General features: G+C 38.7%; 1 pseudogene across 1 annotated transcript; it reads right to left on the bottom strand.

The window, feature by feature from the left end:
- Positions 1–9716: 9716 nt before the first annotated feature.
- LOC148914826 (protein IQ-DOMAIN 12-like) lies at positions 9717–18290 on the bottom strand (annotated as a pseudogene). The gene is made up of 8 exons (XR_016122819.1): positions 18178–18290; positions 17478–17618; positions 17130–17387; positions 16376–16426; position 13950; positions 11200–11378; positions 10757–10888; positions 9717–10574 (listed from the first exon to the last, which is right to left on the bottom strand). The product of XR_016122819.1 is annotated as a protein IQ-DOMAIN 12-like (transcript).
- Positions 18291–18819: the final 529 nt, after the last annotated feature.

Raw genomic sequence — 18819 nt, 5'->3', positions numbered from 1 at the left:
TCATTCCATTTCTTACTAAATGAAAGCCAACATTTTTAATTGTCTCCCACAACGTGTTGTTACACCTCCTACAAGGACACCGGATTCTAGTTGCACCCGGGTTGTGTCTACGTGCAAACTCAATAAAATCCTCGATTCCATCCAAGTATTCGTCTGCGCATCTATTCGGGTTCTGTATCCACCTTCTGCTTATAATTCCTGAAACCACAATCACAACACAACAATCACAACAACTTCATACGAAGTTATAATGTCACCTTATGCCTCCAGTAAGAGCCCTATCCCATTCGAGAATGCATAGTCCTGTCACGTATCCTATGACTACATGAGATTAGATTTCGATGTGGATAAATTTCGGCAGCATCTCGATACAGTTCTTGAGATGGGCATAGGTATGAATACCTATGTACCACCCGAAGAACGTGCGAGATGACATCGAAATCTCCACAATCTAAATCTAATCCTGTGGCCATAGATTACGTGACAACACTATGGATTACCAAACTGTCCAAATAATGGGACAATTCAAGAATTAATTGGACCGCAGTCATGCTTTACGCATCCATGCACGAAATCCAACTAATCTCGAACGGGAAACTAAGTGTTACTAAAACATAATAATAAAAGTACGAAGTTAATTTCAATTAACTTCGTACATCACAACACATTGTGCTACGTCACACACAATTTAACAATATCATATAAATATAATTTCACAACAAAAAATATAAATATAACAAACTAAGTTCGACATAATGTAATTAATTTAATATAAAATAAATAAAATACTTTTTCAATCGTTCTCCACAATTGCAAATTACAAATATCTATAATGAGAACAAAATTAATACCGTTAGTACGAATTTACATTAATACTTTTAAACAAATAACAAATAATACTTACCCAATGAGCGTATTAAATTCCTAGTAAAGGCAGCAGCACAGACAAAGGAAGGTTCGAAATGGCAGAATCCAGAGATGTAGACGACGGTTTTTTCTCGATGAAACAACATTTTCGTCGCGCAAGCACCTGTTAACATCGGAGTTTTGCGCGACGAAATTTCTTTGTCGTCACTCAAACCTTCGTTGTGCAAACTCTTAATGCGTCGCGCAAGCGCAAATTCTCGTCGCACAAGAAAGTGCCGACATCAAACTTTGCGCAATGAATCATACTTTCGTCGTGCAAGTATTTGACACCAAAAAAAAGGTATCGCACGTTTTTCTGTTCACCTTTACGCGACCAAATTCGAAACTGTCACGCAAAGATATCTTTCGCAACGATCATTATAGTCGCGCAAATATTTGGCGCCAAAAAAATACACCCAGGTGTTCCTTCCCCACTTTGCGCGACCAATCTTTTATTTGTCACACTAAGATACTTTGCGCGACCAAAGTTGTCGTCATGCAAATGTTTGGTTCCAAAAAAAAAACCCTGGGTTTTTCTTCGCCACTTTGCGCGACGACTTATTTGTTTGTCAAGCTAAGAATCTTTGCACGACCAAACTTTTCGTCACGCATGTTTTCATCTTTTTGCGTGACGAATAATTTTTTTCATTGCTGGATTGTCTTTTGTGCGACGAATTCGTCGCACAAAGTATCGTCACGCAAATAGTTAAATGTAGTAGTGTCCCCTTCTAATCCTTGTGTTACTTCTCCTCCTATTACTCAAGTGTATTCTCGCAACAAACATGTCATAAGTTCTTACACTAATAATCCTTCTTCTCCTTTGGCGCCTGCTTCAGCTTCTGTGGATGTGGATCCAAAAGCACCTCGTTATCCTTCGCGCACTCATAAGCCCCCTCATCGGTTTGGTTATTCTTCTAATGACTTTAGTTATTCTTGTTGTTCTCATGATTTCACTTCTTTCTTATCCTCTATACATACTCTCTCTGAACCCACCTTCTGCAAGGAGGCTATATGTAATCCTCTTTGGCAACAGACTATGAATGAAGAACTTTCTGCTCTGCATAAAACTGGCACATGGGATTTGGTTCCTTTTCCTCCCGGTAAAAATGCAGTTAGATGTCGATGGGTCTATAAAATTAAGACTAAGTCTGATGGTTCACTTGAGAGATATAAGGCTCATTTGGTTGCTAAGGGATTTACACATGAATATGGCATTGATTATGAAGAGACCTTTGCTCTAGTGGCCAAGATGACTTATGTTTGTACCTTACTTGTTGTTGCATCAGTTCATCAATGAATTTTATCATAGATGGATGTTAACAATGCTTTTTTGAATGGGGATATTTTCGAGGATGTGTATATGGTTCCCCCTCCAGGTGTTCGTTATAATCCCGGGGAGGTGTGTCATTTACAGAAAGCTTTTATGGTCTTAAACAAGCTCCTCGTGCTTGGTTTGAGAAATTCTCTGCTGGTTATTGGTTCTCTTGGTTTTCAATCAAGTTCTCAAGATCCTGCCTTGTTTGTTCGTTCTACCTCTGTTCGTTGTATCCTTCTCCTCCTTTATGTTGATGACATGATTCTTACGGGTGATAAGTTGGATGGTATCACCCAATTAAAATTGGCTTTACATGATCAATTTGAAATGAAGGATTTAGGTCCCTTGCGTTATTTTCTTGGCATTGAAGTTGCATCTTCCCCTAAAGGTTATCTCCTTTCTCAGTCTAAGTATGCCACTAATGTTCTTTAGAAAACTCATATTACAGATACTAGAGTTGCTAATACGCCTCTTGAGCTCAATGTGCATTATACTCCTTCTAATGGTGCCCCTTTGGATGATCCTACTCTTTATCGTACTATTGTTAGGAGCTTGGTTTATCTCACTATTACTCGCCCTGATATTGCATATGTCGTTCATATTGCTAGTCAGTTTGTCTCTTCTCCGACTACTCTTCACTGGGCTGCTGTGATTCGCATTTTACGCTATCTTTGAGGGACGTTGTTTCAAAGCTTATTACTTCCTTCCACCTCAACTTTGGAGGTTTGAGCCTTTTCTGATGCCGGTTGGGCTGGCGATCCTTTTGATTGGAAATCTACTACTAGTTATTACATTTTTTTTGGTGATTCCCTTATCTCCTGGAAGAGTAAGAAACAATCAGTTGTTTCTCATTCTTCTGCTAAGGCTAAGTATCGTGCTATGGCCTCTACTGCTACTAAAATTGTTTGGCTTCAGTGGTTGCTTCAAGATATGGATGTTTCTCTCTCGATGCCTACTCCTATGTATTGTGTATAAAAGTGTCATTCAAATTGCTCACAACTTTGTCATTCATGAGCGCACAAAGCACATCAAGTTGGACTGTCACTTTGTTCCCCATCATTTCCAGCAAGGCATTATCTCTCACTACTACATTTTAGGCTTTGCGCGACGAAGGCAAGTTCGTCGCACAAAGCTAACTTTAGTCGCACATAATTCTACGCGACATAAGTTTTGTCGTGCACACTCCGTCGCGCAAAGATCGTGAAGAAAGACTTTGCGCGACCAATTTTTTCCTTCGTCGCGCAAAAAGTGCGACGTAGCACCTTCGTTACTGAAAACGTGTCGAGACGACACAAATGTCCGACGCACAAACGTTTGCGCGACAAAAGGGTATTCGTCGCACCAAGACTACGCGACGAACAATCGCGCGAGATTCGTGTCCCAGACATTTGCGCGACGAAAGACTTCGTCGCGCATGATTAAATTAAGTGTATTTAATTTTGTAAAAAAAATAAATTTGGTTTTTTTTTTATTAAAATGAAATTGCAATAAAAAGATTAATCGTAAAGAAAACATTTATTATATAAAAAAAAATATGTATACGAGAAATATTTTAAAAATAATTATGAAAATAAAAAATTAATCAAATAATGTTCCAAAATCTACATGGTCGTCGCCACAGCGGCTCGGAGGTCAGCGCCTCAGGGGCCGTGGTGCAGTGGGAATGCTCGGGGTAGACGCTCGAAGGTCGGCGTACCAAAATTTGGGATTTGAATGCTCGACCGACCGAGGGACTGCAGAATCACCGACATCCAACCCTCAAGCTCGGCAACCCGTGATGTCAAAACAGTCACCTGATTGTTTCCCTCGACGATGACCGCGATCGAGGTTCCCTCTGTAGAGCATTCCCCATCCCCTACAATATGTTCCCGGCCTCCTCCCGAGAGTCTGATCCAACGTCTCCGTCAAAATCTGAAATCCAGCATACCGTAGAGGATCTACAGACTCGATCGAGTCTCGGGAGGAAGTTGAGAGGCGGACTCCTGAAGAACCAACTGGCTCCTCTCCACCATCGCCGTCTGTTTAACATTACATAAAATATAAATTAAAACATGCATATAAATTGATGCGTAACATAAGAATTAAAATTAAATAATACTTACATGAAGGGACTCGGCCAACTCATTCCCAAGTCGAACATAAACGTCACCAAAGACGTCGATCTCTGGGAATTTCAACCCCCCCTAAATTGAACAAGAGAAGAAAAATATTAGTATGAACAAAATAAATTAATAATAATGACGTATTAAAAATTAAATATAAATTATTTTATTCTTACTCGCTGCCATGCATTCATCCTATATGAGAAGGGCATGGAGCCGAAATGGTGGAGAAGAGTCTTCTTCTTCCTATATTCACTTGGGCTTTATTCTGTTATACAAAAAATAAAACTTATTAGTTGAAATATAAAAAATTTAATAATAATGAAATATAAAAAATAAAATAAACATTAATAAGAAATATGTAAAAATTAAACAAATATTATTAAAAAAAATACCACATGATCGGGCGCCTGAAAATGAGCACAGAGCCACGCTCAACTATCCTCCCGCCCCTCAAGCTCCTTCGGGCACTCCTAAAGAGCGACTTGCGGATCATTAAATGCCTGAAAATGGTGGTACAAGTCGCTCTTCCACTGCTTGTACCTCTTAGCGAAAGAGTCTGTTGACGTACGCCAACGACTCCTCTTCGAGGTCCTCTAAGTTATAGTTCGTCTGCAATAAATTAATTACATACATTAAGTAATAAAAATATATAAAGTTTGAAAGAAAAATAATTAAAAGGCAGGATACATACCGACAACTGGACGCGAACCTCCATCTTGATCTCGTCAAGCATGACCTTCCAAGACTTCCATTGAATCGGGCAATGGGTCCGAACGACGTGGCCAATGTCGTGGGCCAAGGAGCTATGCAACTCCGCCATCAGTGCAGCCCGACGGCGCTCGTCATATTCGTTCTTGTCGATTGTTGGTCACCCGGTGACCTTCGCCGTTTCAGTGCGACACGGCCCTAGGGTGTTCTTCTTGGCTGCAAAGAGATATGACAATAATGTTAAATAAATAACAAATTTAACTATAAAATTCCCAATTAAAAAATTAAAAAGAACTACAGTTGAAGGATATATACCGGTTGTGACCACGAGGCACCGATCGCGGTCGATATGGTGTCGGTGGTGGCGGGCGGTGCCACCGCCTTAGCGCTCACAGGCTGCACCACCAATGAAGCGGATGATGCAAGGGCCTGGGATCCCGGGACCAACTAGCACGTGGTCCTGGTCCATCAATGCCGGATCGTTGTCTGCGATGCCGCTAAGCCGGGCTCCGAACTTGGTGTAGTCGTCACATCCCTACGACGTCTAATCAAGTCTGACATTTGCACAATTTCATTAATACACATACAAATCAATCAAATTTAAGAATATATACTTAAGCACATACAATGTCATTAAGAATTTGAACTAATTAATTAAAAGCATAGTTTGACCTATGGTTTGCAATTTCAGTATCCGGGACTCCGATCCACGATCTCCAAAGGGTCGTGCGCTTTGGGCAAAAACAGAAAGTTTTTCATTTCTCATACCTCCGTCATTATTGCGCTGATGACGAGTAAAAGTCGTCTCCACATCTTTTAAATACATTCCACAGAAAGTAAGTGTCTCATATTGAACCCAAGCCTCTATAATTGATCCTTCGGGCTTCGCCCTATTGTGTACATTTTTTTTTAGCTCTCCGAGAAGCCTGCCAAAATAAAACGATATGATACAAATTAGCAAGCATTTGATAATGATGCATACACAAACGATAAGGATTATATACATTTCTATTGGATACATCCAGCGATAGTTGATAAGACCAGCAAGCAATGCCTCTTCTGGCAAGTGAACCATCACGTGCATCATACTTGTGAAGAAAGCTGGAGGAAATATCATCTCAAACTTGCATAGGACTTGGATAATGTCATGGCGCAACTTAAACATGTCAGTCTTTCGCAATGTTTTTACCGTCAGTTGGGAAAAAAATCTGGACAACAACATGATTGGCTTCACTACATCTTCCGGCAATAGGTGTCGAATACCCACAGGAAGTAGGCGTTGCATAAACACATGGTAGTCATGGCTCTTAAGTCCAGTAAATTTACCCCCATCAACATTCACGCAACGTGCGATATTAGAAGCATACCCATCGGGAAACTTTACAGATGATACAAACTTTAGAAACTCTTTCTTGTCATTCGGTTTCATAGAAAAGAATGCAAGATCCCTTCTAGCTTTATCGCTGTTCCTATTCATCCATAAACCCTTTCGTATGCCCATTCTTTCCAAATCAAGACGAGCTTTGATCGTGTCCTTTGTCTTGCCCTCGATATCTAGAATCATGCCCACCAATGTGTCGAATACATTTTTCTCAACATGCATCACGTTTAGATTGTGCCTCAATTTGAATTTCAACCAATATGGGAGCTCAAAAAACATAGGCTTGTGAGTCCAGTTCATATGTGTAGAAGGTCTGATCTGACTAACTGTTTTTCCGAATGGAGCAAAATCCAAAGGGTTAAGCTGGTCCAATATCTCATCACCAGACCATTCTCTAGGTCTGAGGCGACGCTCTGTGTTCCCGTCGAACTCTTTATCTTTTTCCCTCCACTCGTGGTCCGATGGCAACCACCTCCGATGACCAAGGTAACAAACTTTTTCAGCGTGCCAACCAGAAGTTACATCTTCCTTGCATATATGACATGTCATATAACCTTTTGTGCTCCACCTAGAAACCATTGCATATGCTGAAAAATCATTCACAGTCCACATAACTGCTGCCCGCAAGTGAACATCTTCCCAGTTGATTTATCGTACGTGCGAACACTGTTTGTCCATAAATCCTTTAGCTCATCAACCAGCGGCCTTAAGTAAACATCGATTGACTTGCCAGGATCCTCAGTTATCAAAACAGTCATCATCATATATTCTTTTTTCATTCATTTCCAAGGCAGCAAATTATATGGGAATACGAAAATCAGCCAAGTGCTGTGGTGTTGGTTTAGAACCCCATACGGATTGAATCCGTCAGTGGCAAGTCCCAATCTAACATTTCAAGGATCAGCAGCAAACTCGGGGAACGTTCGATCGAAGTCTTTCCATGCCTCCCCATCTGCAGGATACTGCATCACATCATCGTCTACCCATTTTTCCTTATGTCATCTCATGTCTGGGGCATTATGCTTCTACATATACAATCACTGCAACCTAGGTTTCAGGGGTAGATAACGCATGACTTTTTTAGGGATCTTAGTCGTTCTATTCTGATATATCATTTTGAACCTCGACTCATTGCATATAGGGTATGTATCCAACGTTTCATGCTCTTTGTAGAATAACATGCAACAGTTTTTGCAAGCGTGAATTTTTTCATAACCCAATCCCAGACTATTCAACACCTTCTGCGCGTGTTTATGGTCTTTCGGCAAACAATTGTTCGTCGGAAGCATTCTCTTGAAAACCCCCAAAAAGTAATCAAAAACAGGTTTGACATACGATACTTTATTTTTCCGTGCATTAGCTCCACAATGGCCGTGAGAACGGAAAAACTCTCGCAACCCGAGTATAACTCTTGGTTAGCATTTTTTAACAATTTTTCATATTGTTCAAACTCTGCACTGTCTATTGGTGTAGGCACGTCATCTTCCCCTTCTTGATTAATGTTGGTCGATGCAAATGGAAAAGAATCTTGCATAATATCCATGACTTGATCATTGTAATCCACAATAGGTTCAACATTGTCCACTCTTATGGCATTTGAAGACGAAGCATGGTCTAATTGTTCCCCGTGAAGGTTCCAAATGCTATATGTCTCAATCATTTCATTCCTTACTAAATGAAATCCAACATTTTCAATTGTCTCCCACAACGTTTCTCAATCATTCCATTCCATTCCGTACATCACAACACATTGTGCTACGACACACACAATTTAACAACATAATATAAATATAATTTCACAACAAAAAATATAAATATAACAAACTAAGTTCAACATAATGTAAATAATTTAATATAAAATGAATAACATACCTTCTCAATCGTTCTCTACAATTGCAAATTACAAATATCTATAATGAGAACAAAATTAATACCATTAGTACGAATTTACATTAATACTTTTAAACAAACAACAAATAATACTTACCCAATGAGCGTATTGAATTTCCAGCAGAGGCAGCAGACACAGCCTGACAGATTTTTAAAATTTTTGTAAAATTTTGCATTATGACTCTGCAATGGCGGAATGCAGATATGTAGAAGAAGGAGTTTGCGCGACGAAACATCATTTTCGTCGCGCAAAACAATTTTTTCGCGCATAAAATAACCTTTTTTCGTCATGCAAAGATCTATCAACATCGGAATTGTGCGCGACGAAAATATCTCCTTCATCGTGCAAATCTCCGTCGCGCAAACCCTAAACGGCATCGCGCATACACAAATTTCCGTCGCCCGAGATCGTGCTGACATCACACTTTGCGCGACGAACTCTATTTCCGTCGCGCAAGCATTTGCCGCCAAAAAATCCGTATCGCAATTTTTCCTGTCCACTTTTACGCGATGAAATTTATTACCGTCACGCCAGGATACCTTGCGTGGCGAACTATAACGTTGCGCAAATATTTGGCGCCAAAAAATTAACCTGGTTTTTCTTCCCCACTTTGCGCGACGATTCGTTTGTTTGTCGTTCTAAGTATCTTTGCACGACCAAATATTTCGTCGCGCAAGATTTTGTGTTTTTGCACGACGAATTTTTCTTTCCGTCGCAGGAGTGAATTTTGCGTGACGAATTCGTCTTCGTCACGCAAAGTCTCGTCGCGTAAATAGTAAAATGTAGTAGTGTCTCTTCCTTTTGTCTCCTCCACCATGCAATTGGCCGACTTCTTGACCAAGTCTCACACTCTTGCTCGCTTCCACTTTCTTCTTAGCAAACTCTCGATGCTTAATACTGTAACATCATGAGTTTGACAGGGGGTGTGACGAGTATAGCCAATATTAATATATATTTGAGTCGGTGTCTTTTAAGGGTAGTTAGGTCTTTTACTTATCTAGGGCATCTTTATATGCCTATATATTGTAAGCGTACAGCAGCTTCATTATCCAATTGATTTGTGAATATATTGGCATTCTCTGCTTCTGCTTGAATTGTTCACATCATCAACCTCTCTAATCCTTTCCTTATTAGGCCTACTTCGCTTATGATACAATGAAGGTTTATAATGGACCTATGACCTATTTTAACCCGTAACTCTTGGGTTGACATTGGTGAAATGTAATTGATATATGCTCTATCATATGAGGAAGTGGGCAGCAACAGATTGGCTCTTTAATTATATTTCCTTCTAGCATCAATCCCATTTTAGCTCACTCTAAAATTAAATGCCATGTTTATAAATATTTGGCCATGTAAAGTAAAGGGAGATGGGAGATGTTAATTGCACTCCAACACACCATCGCTTTTTCATTGCATTATCATCTTACAGGAAACTCCTAACACCAAATCCTCCAAAAAAGAATAAGAAATTAAGTCCTCAATTGACAAGTATAAAATGAGCATTACCAGCAATGAGAGATATTGCAATGCCTTTTCGAACAACTTGTTGAAATCTTTCTTGCTAAGTATTTAGGGGTCAAAAAAAGCATCTTCACCTTTGAAAATTTCGCCGAATATGAACTTCAGCCACTTGTAAAACCAGTACTCAGAGCAAAGTTTTTAGAAGATTTTTTCTTTTTCACGGTGAAAATTGTCTGATAGATGTTTTCAAATCACTGTTAATACTGAACTTCCCATTAATCTCCACAACAAAAGTTGACTTCTTAACTTCACAGACTTGTTAATGGTGATATTGCTTGAATATATCTGCCAATGAACCCCATCCATTCTTACTATGCTTCCCAATAGATTCAGCATCATATGAAGAACAAAGAGAAAGCCCATTATTGTGTGAAAAGCTATGATTGGAGTACTTTCTATCCTGGAATTCTAGGCGTTGCTTTGGGGTGCTTAGCGACCTTGTCTTCGCCTTGGCAGATGCTGTCACGGCCATGTAAGTTGGAAGAAGTGTAGAAGATGCCATCAATCTGTCATGCTGATGTGAGCAGAATTGTTCTCTTCTGCATTGCAAAATGATCTCCTTGGTAATAATTGAAATTGTGGACTCAATCCTTCCATTGAATCTTCATTTCTCACATGTCTCAGTTTAACTTGTGATCCTCCAAACTTTCCATCAGTACAACCACTTAGATTTGAATGAATGGTTAGGGTTTCAGTTGCATTGTCGATCATTGAATCGTTTAGCATTTGAACATTTCTGCTTTCCTGAAAAAGACAATAATTATATGGCACAAGGTAGATAGATGTTAGAAGAGGAAATGGTAGACAATAAAAAGAAAAAGAATTGCTTGAACTTTGACAGCATTTTGGATTTGTCATAAGTTTTCCTGTCTTTTTATTTGTATTCATCTGAAACAAAAAATTCAGATGATTTCAGATTAAAGTACCCGCAGAGAAAATGAGTATTTCTTCATCCGCTCTCTTTTGATCATGGCCTCTTGCTTTCTTAGCCGAATGGCTTCCATGTCTTCCTTTGAAATTATACTGCAATCCCACCCTCTCTGGCTGCTGCATTCAAGCTGTCCATAACAAAGATCTTCAGTAAATCAAATGAGGACTCAGGAGTTATGTGGCTTTTATGAAATCAAATTATATTAGGATCCATTCAGAAGTACAATTAAGAATGGAGAACTCTCCCATTGAAAAGAAAACAAGAAAACAGAATGAAGAACTATATCAGGCAATGAATGCAGGTTTTACCACCAGAACTGTTCTTCACAGAAATGGTTCCAACTTTAATAAACAATGACATTAAACTAACATTTTCTCCCCAATTATATATACCAACGTAAATTAGCAATTCTATGTCCATATGAATCATCTCACTTACTGTTGCTTCTTTTTCTTCTAACTCCCTTTGTGGGCTACTGAGCTATTTCTTTTCGCTGTCATTGCATCCCTCATTTGCAGCTGGAATGCTCCTTTTCCAAATCTCTGCCTTACCTCTTCTGTTGGATGGAGAACGCTTCAAAGTGGTAGCTGCCTGGCTTCTCACAGCTCTGCCACGAACTTGTTGAAATATAAGTGTATTTAGCTGTAATGATTGTTTAGGTTCATTAAGCATGCTTAGCTGTGTAATTAACTGTGAGCCATTGGATTATAGTCCAATGGACGGCTAAGTTCTCAAGTGAGTGTTTATGCTATGTGTCTTTATCTCATAGGGTAGAAGAATGGATGGTGGGATTGTGCTGATGTAAAGGAATATTCTTATTCCTAACGGTTTTATATCAAACATGTAATGTGCATGAATGAGTAAGAATGAAATAGTGAGATTACAGACTCACATTTTGGGTGCTATCGTTTTCCTCTCAAATCTATCTCTCTGTTCTTCATTTTCTTTTCAAAACTCCTGAGCTCCCTTTATCAAAAATCCAAATCTAAATCATATTATAGTCTGTTATTTCAACATGGCCTCAGAGCCAGGTTCCTTCGTCTAAACTGGGCGTGGAATCTGTGAAGTACGATTGAGCTATTCCTGAGCTCGAATCGATTCTGGAAGTTGCGATTTCTCTGTGGTCAAGTCTAATATGGCTGGATCTGGAGGTGGTGAGCTGAGAGCGTCGATCTTCAATGGTGAGAACTATGAGTTCTGGAGCATACGGATGAAAACCATCTTCAAGTCTCATGGGCTTTGGGAATTGGTTAAGAAAGGAATAGAAAGTTCATATTCGAAGGGAGCTGATGAATCTGATGTGAACAAGAAGGAAAAAGAGGAATCGAGTGGTGCTGAGAAGATATCTCTCACAAAGGCACTTATGAAAGATGCTAAAGCTCTTGGACTGATCCAAGGAGCAGTTTCTGAGGAAATTTTTCCTAGGATCGCTCATGAAGAGACATTGAAAGGAGCCTGGAATCTCTTGATGCGAGAATTTCATGAAGACAAACAGGTGAGAGGTGTAAAATTACAAAGTTTACGAAGGGATTTTAAATATACTAGGATGAGAGATGATGAATCTTTGTCTGGTTATCTTGCAAAATTGTTTGATCTTATAAATCAAATAAGAAGTTATGGAGAAGATTTATCTAAAGGGAAGAGTAGTACAGAAATTGTTGATTAGTTTGCCTGCTATGTATGATCCTATATGTTCTGTGATTGAGCATTCAAAGGATATAGATACAATTGAAGTTCAAGAGGTTGTTGCCTCATTGAAAGGTTTTGCACAGAGATTGGAGAGACACACTGAGCCTAAAACTGAGAAAGCAGTTGCTAGTCTCAGTGTGAGTTCTAAAATTGATAAATCCACAGGAAAGCAAAGTGCTAAAGATCAAAAGAATTGGAAGACAAGAGACAAGAAGTGGGAAAATAAATCCACTGATGGCGCTAAGAATTCACGTAAGCATTGTGGAAAGTTGCATTTTGTTGAATGTAAATTTAAAGGGAAGCCAAAGTGTTACAACTGTGACAAGTTTGGACATATAGCAAAAGATTGCTATAGCAAGAAATCTACACAACAACAGCTGAACTATGCAACTCAAGCTCCTGCTTCACCGACTATGTTTTTTGTCAATAATGCAGCTATTAAAAGGCCTATGGAAGATGTGTGGTACTTGGACAGTGGCTGTAGTAACCATATGACTGGAAGGGAGGATGTTTTGATTGACATTGATAGGAGCATAACTGCAAAAGTTGCAATGGGAATAGGACAGTTGGTTGATGTCTTGGGAAAAGAAGCTTGTTAGTTGAAACAAAGATGGGAAAAAGATACATCAAATAAGTAATGCTTGTATCTGGTCTCAAGGAGAATTTGCTTAGTGTTGGACAGATGATGGAGCATGGATACTTTCTGATTTTTGGAGATAGCAAAGCAGATGTCTATGATGATGGCTCATTGTCGAATCTGGTGGCTAGGGTACAAATGAAAGGAAATAGAAGTTTTCCTTTGAGTCTTCATACCGAGTTACAATTAGCACTAAAAGCAAGTGTATATCAATCAACTATGATTTGGCATAGGAGGATGGGACACTTAAACTTCAACAGTTTAAAATTACTACAAAATGAAGGAATGGTGTTAGGATTGCCAGATATTAAAACCATAAGTAATGTGTGTGAGGGGTGCACTTTTGGAAAACATTGCAGGGAGTCTTTTCCAAAAGAAACAACAAGCAAAACTGCAACTCCACTTGAATTGGTACACACAGATGTTTGTGGACCGATGCGAACTGCTACAAAGTCAAGAAATAAGTATTTTCTTACATTTATAGATGATAGTACTCGAATGTGTTGGATCTACTTTCTGACATATAAGTCTGAAGTATTCAATGTGTTTAAGAAGTTTAAATCTATGGTTGAATTGCAAAGTGGCTATAAACTGAAAAAATTGAGAAGTGATAGAGGAGGTGAGTATACATCTACCGAATTCAGCAAGTTTTGTGATGATATGGGAATGGAAAGACAGCTGACAGTTGCTCATTCTCCTCAACAGAACGGGGTAGCTAAAAGGAAGAATAGATCAATTGTTGAAATGGCAAAGTGTATGATGTTTGAGAAGAACATGCCACTGGAATTTTGGGCTGAAGCAGTTAACACTGCTATATATGTTTTGAATAGATGTCCTACTAAAGCTCTAGAGAAGAAAACACCCTTTGAAGCTTATAGTGGAAGAAAACCAGGAATTAAGCATCTAAGAGTGTTTGGTTCCTTTTGTTATGCTCTAATTCCAGAGCAGCAGAGACAAAAGCTTGATCAAACTAGAACCAGTGTGTGTTTCTTGGTTATGGCAATTGTGAAAAAGGTTACAGGTTATATAATCTTGAATCAGGCAAGGTGATCATTTCTAGAGATGTTATTTTTAATGAGGAAGGTAGTTGGGACTAGAAATGCACAAAAATAGTGCAGCATTTCAATTCCACTTACTGATGTTGTTGCTAAGAATGGAAAAGAGAGTGATGAGTCACATGGAGCTCAAGCAGAAATGTCCGAAGACAGTGAAGCAGAACACACTGAGGTTGTCACAGGTCCTCAAGATTTTGATCATACTCCTAGAAAATTTAAAAGTATAGCTGAAGTCTATGAAAGATGCAATGTGTGCATCATTGAGCCTGAGTCATTTGAAGAAGTTGTCAAAGATGATTCTTGGCAGAAAGCGATGGAAAATGAGATTAGCATGATAGAGAAGAATGACACTTGGGACTTGGTTGATAGACCATCTGATAAACCGGTTATTGGAGTTAAATAGGTGTATCAAATCAAGTTAAATCTGGATGGTTCTGTTCAGAAGAATAAAGCAAGGCTGGTGGCAAAAGGCTACTCTCAAAAGCCTGAGATAGACTTCAATGAGACCTTTGCACCTGTGGCAAGGCTTGATACAATTCGAATTTTAGTAGCTTTGACTGCACAGAAAAGATGGAAGCTATTTCAATTGGATGTTAAATCGGCATTTCTGAATGGAGTGTTACATGAAGAGGTTTATGTTGATCAACCACCAGGTTTTGTGATTAAAAATAGGAAGATGGAGTTTATAGACTAAAGAAGGCTTTGTATGGTCTTAAACAAGCTCCGAGAGCTTGGTATGAAGAGATCAACTCTTATTTCGAGAAGGCTGGTTTCAAGAGGAGTTTTAGTGAGGCAACTTTGTATGTGAAGTCTGCAGAGAGTGGAATTCTTATTGTTTCGCTTTATGTAGATGATATCATCTATACTGGAAGTTCTAGAGAATTGTTGTTGGATTTCAAGACTGAAATGATGAAGCAGTATGAAATGACAGACCTTGGTCTATTATATCATTTTCTGGGGTTAGGTGTGATAAAAACTGAAACTTATATTTTTTTGCATCAGAAGAAATATGCAAAGACTCTCTTGGATAGGTTCAGCTTCAAGGATTGCAAGTCAATTGCCACTCCTCTTGCAGTGAATGAGAAATTGTCTAAGCAGGATGGTAATGAACAAGCTGATGAAAGTTTATACAGGCAGGTAGTAGGGAGTTTGCTGTATTTGATGCAACAAGGCTGATATTATGTTTGCTGCCAGTCTCTTAGCCAGATTTATGCATGGTCCTACCAGAAAACACATGGCTACTGCTAAGAGAGTACTTAGGTACATACAAGGTACACTTGATTATGGCATAGCCTATGAAAGAGGAAAGGAAGCAGTGCTAGTTGGCTATTGTGATAGCGATTGGTCAGGAAGTGAGGATGATATGAAGAGCACGTCTGGATATGCGCTTCACCTTGGATCTGGTATCTTTTCTTGGGCATCAGTCAAGCAAAGCAGTGTAGCTCTCTCCACTGCAGAAGCTGAATCGTGAGTGCAGGTGAAGCAACTGCACAAGCGATGTGGTTGAGGTTTGTCCTCTCAGATTTTGGGGAAGAACAGGTCAGTTCAACATCAATTCTATGTGATAATACCTCAGCTATAGCCATAACAAAGAATCTGATACACCATCACAAAACCAGACACATAAACAGACGGTTCCATTTTATCCGTGATGCTTTACAAAATGGAGATATTGATCTATTGTATTGCAAGATGGAAGAGCAGACTGCAGATATATTTACCAAAGCTCTAGCCAGAGATCGGTTTGAGTATTTGAGAAAGAAGCTTGGTGTCATTTCAGCTAAACACTTGTTGAAATATAAGTGTATTTAGCTGTAATGATTGTTTAGGTTCATTAAGCATGCTTAGCTGTGTAATTAACTGTGAGCCATTGGATTATAGTCCAATGGACGGCTAAGTTCTCAAGTGAGTGTTTATGCCATGTGTCTCTATCTCATCAAGTTCTCAAGTGAGTGTTTATGCCATGTGTCTCTATCTCATAGGGTAGAAGAATGGATGGTGGGATTGTGCTGATGTAAAGGAATATTCTTATTCCTAACGGTTTTATATCAAACATGTAATGTGCGTGAATGAGTAAGAATGAAAGAGTGAGATTACAGACTCACATTTTGGGTGCTATCATTTTCCTCTCAAATCTATCTCTCTGTTCTTCATTTTCTTTTCAAAACTCCTGAGCTCCCTATATCAAAAATCCAAATCTAAATCAGATTATAATCTGTTATTTCAACAGAACTATGGCTTGAAGTCTCACCAGTCCCTTCAAGGCTCGCAATGCTTTCCTTGCCTGTTTCACTTAAAAGTTTTAGACCATGCTACAGAGGAGTGGTGATTATGTCAAATTCAGCTTTCACATTTCAAGGACATAAATCAATTTGACTGAGTTATATTTTCAAAGTTCAAACCAAGGGCCCCATTTCTATGATCTAAGACTCATAGAGCTTCCGGCTATCTTGTCAGAACTTGGAAAGGTAAACCCGAAAAAAAAAAAAAAAAACAAAGAATCAGTTATACAACCTAAATGCGACTGCTTATTCAGCTAAGTGCTTATGAATTCAGCCAATAAAATTGGATGCAAAGTCAGAAAAATATCCAATGGGTTTTCACAATGAAAATTTAGAGAACAACCATCTTTAAGCTATATATAAGGTCAGCTTGATTTAAGTAAATGGTGTATATACAGCTGCATTAGAAATGAAGACCATTCAAAATATTTAAATTCAGTGCCAATGACTTGAGAAATTTACATTCAAATCAGGAAAGAACTCGGAAAAGCTCTGTTACCATCCTATGTTTAGGAGATGCAGATGATCAAATTGAAGGTTAAAAAATATATCTATTTGGTCTTGCTTTAAATTACACTAAATATATATGCACACGTATTTATATGTATTTTTCTCACTTACAAATGGTTAATATATATTCAACTCTTTGAGCTGCCTGACTATGAACAGAGTATTTATGTAAGAGAACGTTTCCAAGAAGTACACAAGATGCGCCCGATAAGCGCTTTGAATTTTAATGGCAGCCAAGTTCTTGTCAAACTTTGTGAAATAGTGGTAAGGTTGTGAAGTAAGGCGCACAACCTCAGCTGCAGCTGCTGTCGCCATTGCAACATTGAAAGCATGTTTTTTCTGCTCTTCCGTAGCTTCACGTAGCGTCCTCTCTGGTGCTGTCAGTGCAGCCTGTGCAGGGTATTGATGAAGTACTTCAAGTCTTCGAAAAATCCATCTCCGGTCGTTTGATTTCTGGAGATTAACAGGACTAATTAACGTTACCCAAAAGACTAAGCAGTTAAGCATGTTAAGGCAATGAAGAAAGAGTTTAAATTCACCAACCTTTTGTGTCCTTGTCTTTGCTTCAGAAGTAAAGAACCTCTTGACCCAACCAAACCAGCCCTTTTTCTTCGCCATTGATCTACTATTAAGACTATGTTAATCCAATATGTCAAACATCATCCTATATTCTTCAGGCATTTCCTGCAATTTAGGAAAAGATATATATTTATATGCCAAAAGTACATAACAACATGAACAAATACTATCTCATGAATCATGATATATACTTGAAAGCTTATAGACTCATAGTTTTCTTCAGTTAGTGATACCAAAAACACTCAAAACCTCTTAGAAGTATAAAACTATTACCATTGTTGATGCTCAAAATGGTTAGGCTAAGATTGAGTCCAACTTAGTGATGAAGTGTGATGGATGATGAATGAAGGTGAGGACCTTAAGCATGTGTATAAAGACTTTAAATGTAAAGAAGACAAGATATACGTGGTTCACCCTTAATGAATGGGCTATCCATATGTTCTCATTATAATAGTGTATGATTACATTTGTACATGTCGGACCCGAATATAAAGATGGCAAGTGAGATGCCCATCTATAAGAGAGTTAGGTCTAGCTTTGAGATCCTCCTCAAGAGAAGAAGTCACATGGATACTAATTTATCAACTTTGCACAAGTCATACACGTGTCATGGTGTTGATGCTCTTGGTGCTGGGTATGCTCGGTTGATTATGGTGTAAACAACCATTACTTATGATACTCCAAATGGGATTTTCTTTGTTTTGATATATCGGTAGGTGTTCCATGGTTTTTGCTTTCAAACATAAAAATCAATAGCATACAAGGGGGAGAGGGGCAGAGAGAGAGGGGAAGAGAGAGAATATGAAAACAAGCACTATTAATAGAAACTGTGCACACCTATGCTTCACTCTCTCTCTCACCTGTCAATTCCACAACAACTGCTATTGACGAGTCTAAATGTTGTTATTCATGAAATTACTGATGCGACCTCTATAACATAGCATTAATTATAATGATTTATGAAAGTCTAACATGTGCAAGGCCAAAAATCTATGGGAATTAATGATTATAGTTAAATGGCTATAATAATTGGGTAACACTAATACTGCTCTCCACATTCCATCTCTTGCATGCATTTCTAAAGAAATATTTTATATTTTCGTGCGCACTCACAAGTGCAATGGAAGCTCAAAAATAGGGCAAGTCTTAGAATTAATTTTTTGTCAAGCTTGAGTGGCAGTTATGTCAAAAGCATGCATAGCATGATAAGTCCTTTTGTTTAGAAGATAACTCGTTACCTCATCCTTCCTCACCATTTGAGGTAACTTTGACGACTTGACCTCCAATGCTTAGGTTAAACAAACAA

Source organism: Prunus mume, linkage group LG8, assembly GCF_029339155.1.
Source record: "Prunus mume cultivar Tortuosa linkage group LG8, ASM2933915v1, whole genome shotgun sequence".
Classification (NCBI taxonomy): Eukaryota; Viridiplantae; Streptophyta; class Magnoliopsida; order Rosales; family Rosaceae; genus Prunus; species Prunus mume.
This window is presented reverse-complemented; position numbering and strand designations above follow the sequence as displayed.